Raw genomic sequence first — 3,537 nt, 5'->3', positions numbered from 1 at the left:
TCCTGTGCACGCACGCACACTGGGTGTGTGTGTATATTTGATCCAAGTGTGGATTAAAGAACTGGCCCTTTGTCTCCCCTCACATGAACAAAGCTCCTTGAATCGATCTGCCCAAAAAGCCAGATGATGGGTCGGGTCCAGAGAGAGAGAGAGAGCTTTCTTGGCTTTGGCCTGTGGCTTGGAGTAGTGTTCAGGTTCTATATTCTTCTTGGGATTGGGGACCTGCTTAGCCTCCCTCCCAGTCCCACACCAACCAAACCCGGCGCTGCCATCTCCCCCCCTCTTCTCGCACAGGCCATACTTCTTTCCTTCTTCCTTCCTTTCTGTATAAATAGCCCTTGCTCTCCCCCGCTTCCTCCGCCACCCACCCAACTTGCTGTTACTGAGTGCCAAAGACGATGGCAGCAGGCAGCAAGCAGTGTTCCTTCTCCTTCTTCCTCCTTCCTTCCTCCTCCTGCAGTAATCAGATGGCCTTCTTTGTGATCTTCCACAGCTTTCTTGAACTGCATCTCTCAGAGGAGCGGCAGCTTCAACTCCTCCACCCGCATCAGCAGGTGCATGCAGTTCAATAAAGCTGTGGGAAACTGCAGAGAGAGGCCAGCAGAGCAGCAAAGCATGGCCGGTGCCGTCAACTTGGTCATCCTGTGCAGATGCATGCGTGCTGCCTAGACAAATATAAATCTTCCACATGCATGCAGCACCGATCAAGATGTGTTCTTTTCTCTGTCGATTCTCCAGCAGCTGGTGATAAGCTAATAAGGTTCAGTTTCATACTTTCTTGTACACTCTCTCCTACTTCTCCTGAACGCTTTGACAGTTCTACCATTGTTAACTTAAAGTTTTTTAGTTCATTATTCGTCCTTTTTTAGCATTTTTATAATGGGTTTCTTTTTCTTCCAAGAAGCTTTACATCGTTAGTTTATGTCCATCCCCAATAGTAAGTCTGAGAAGTTTTTTTCCTTTATGTTGTTAGTATATTTTCTCCAAGAAGTTTTATCATCCCTTATTTTTTAACCATTATTAAGAGATTTGGTTTTAAACCCATCTGTGAGGGCCGGGGTTGCCTGACATTGTTATTTAAGACACAGGAAAGATAGTTTTGCTAGAAGCAAAATTGCAAAATCAATCTCTAATGTTCCTTCTTGTCAATATATGTCTGTCATAATCATCCATAAAGATAAAACACTATAAAATTAGTAGAAGCCGGTACGGATTAAAACCAACCGGACACATGTGGGTTGGCTGCTGCATGTGGGCCGACCAGCGTGTGGAGCTTGCTGGCATGCCCGCTGCTGCTCATGATCTAGGAGACGAAAGATTCGATAACGTTCTATGGTGTTACAGTAAGAATTGGTGGTAGGCCAAAAAATGGAGAGTGAAAATAGGCTCGAATCAAAGTTTCAATTCTACGGGTTGCCAACCCAACAGTTTTCCAGGGAAAAAACCACCTCAAATTTTAGCATGATATATTATCGTAAATCACCTGGAAGAAAATTACAATTATCTTGTAAATGAGTATTGTCGCTTAAAGTGACCATAGAACAAGTTACTCTCTAATTAACGAGAATCAGAAGACCCGCTCAAAGACGCGGATAGAGAGAGCTAGAACGCATTGAAATCACAAGCTATTAACTTCACAAATTAATTCGTCTAGGACAATAATGCTTCAAAATGTTCCACAAGATCTTTATGCTACCTAGCTACGGAGTGCATGCATGCATGGGTTCCTTCACTTGTTATTCTGTGTGCAACTATGCAAGGGCATTATTATATTGATGGTCCGCATTTTTTTCTCATGTCAGTGTTGCTTGGTAGTGCATGAACTGATTAGTTTACTCAAGATCTCATACTGCCAAGGGAATTGAATATATTAAGCCATTTTCGTAAATATGTAAAAATATGCCATTTGCTGCATGCCATAAAATATTAATTTATGTTCGTTTTCTGTTTAGGGGAGCTGCATTGTGTATAGATGTCATATTACACATGTAATTCATCGGATAATTTAGCAGGGCCGCTCCCCTTTGCCTTTCAAGTTGTTAAATCGTAAGTTTCTTGTTAATTGTATACTACGGGACAAATTAAAGAATGCAAGAGCCTAATTTGGAGCGGAGGATTGCAGAACTGGTCAGAAAAAGGAAGAAAACACTTGGATATAAAATAATGGGTGCAGATAGAAGCCAGAGAATTGAAAAAAAAAACATAGTATATGGTTTGTTTTAGGAATGGGTGTCGGGGAACAAACGAATATAAACATCTTTATTCGTCCTCCGTTGTAGTGAATAAGGACCTGCTCATCCTTCCATTATTAGCATGTACTACATCCGTTAAAAAAATATTATTTGTTTTAGCTCTTGGTTTTTATAACTGTATTCAATTAGATTGTAATAAATGTAGACACACGTATAAAATACATACATCAAATATTATATGAATTCACTGAAAAAGCAAAAAAATTTATTTGGGTACATAGGGAGTAGAGAGTTTTTTTTCAAGAGGTTGAAGTGCACATTTTATTCCACCCACTTCATGATGGAAAAATAAACCCTTTTTTATAGGGAATGGAAAATAGATCTGTTCGTACATCCCAAACACCATGTGATGTATATATATATATATATATATATATATATATATATATATATATATATATATATATATATATATATATATATATATATATATATATATATATATATATAAATAAGCGAAACATATAGAAGTTGTAGTGCCTTTTGAAACTCCTACGAAAGTCCTATTGTTCCGTGGGAACAAAAAAAAAACGTACGGCTGCTCTTTCTCACATCTCACACCTTATCTACCTCTCCCGACATGCCATAAAACAAATCCAATATGGCATGATGAAAAATAGAAAGAAAAAAGAAAGAAAGAAATGTTGATGCGAAGGCTCGCCTGGTGAAAGCTGTTGGTGAAGGGGAGCCTGGCGGCGGGGGGGGGGGGGGGGGGGGGGGGGGGGTTGGGTTGCAATGAGTAGATCTTTTGGTGGCGAAATGAAAAGGCACTGGCAAAGGAGCCTCTGAGATGAGACCTCAAATCATAGTATGTACTGCCAGTACTGGCGTGGCGCCCTTTTTCTTCGCTGTAACACTGCCCTACACGCCCGCCCCACCCCCTATCATCAGCTGCGTGACAGCCAGCCAGCCTAGCACACAGGCCACACAGGCCAGTGGCCGTCTCGTCTCCGATCCACCACTCTCTCCGCTGGGCGGTGGCCGGTGGGTGGCCGAAGCAAAAGGCCAGGCGAGGCGAGGACGGGACTTCCATTCCTGAAGCGAGGAAAGGACGAGCACCCCGACACCTCCCGAGCGCTCTGTCTGCTCTGCTCCACCTCTCCACTCCACCACTGACACCTCACCTCGCGCTGGCATGGCATGGCATGGAATGGAAGCAGAGCAGAGCAGCGGAGCGCACGCTCGCCCCGACCCGTCGCACCGCACGGCCACGGCGGTCGGCGGCAGGGTCAAGCGGGTTTCCTTAAATAGTCATGCACTGCATGCCGTTCCCAGTGATTGTTCT

The 3,537-nt window shown here is 43.3% G+C and overlaps 2 non-coding genes across 2 annotated transcripts; one reads left to right on the top strand and one right to left on the bottom strand.

Moving 5' to 3' along the window:
* Positions 1-459: 459 nt before the first annotated feature.
* Positions 460-583, bottom strand: MIR396h (microRNA MIR396h). The gene has a single exon (NR_121163.1). It is a non-coding gene; the product is annotated as a microRNA MIR396h (primary transcript).
* On the top strand, positions 466-601 carry MIR396b (microRNA MIR396b). Its single transcript, NR_121059.1, has one exon. It is a non-coding gene; the product is annotated as a microRNA MIR396b (primary transcript).
* Positions 602-3,537: the final 2,936 nt, after the last annotated feature.

This window comes from Zea mays, chromosome 9, assembly GCF_902167145.1.
Source record: "Zea mays cultivar B73 chromosome 9, Zm-B73-REFERENCE-NAM-5.0, whole genome shotgun sequence".
NCBI lineage: Eukaryota > Viridiplantae > Streptophyta > Magnoliopsida > Poales > Poaceae > Zea > Zea mays.
Note: the sequence above shows the minus strand (reverse complement) of the source record. Positions and strands in the feature narration are given on the sequence as shown.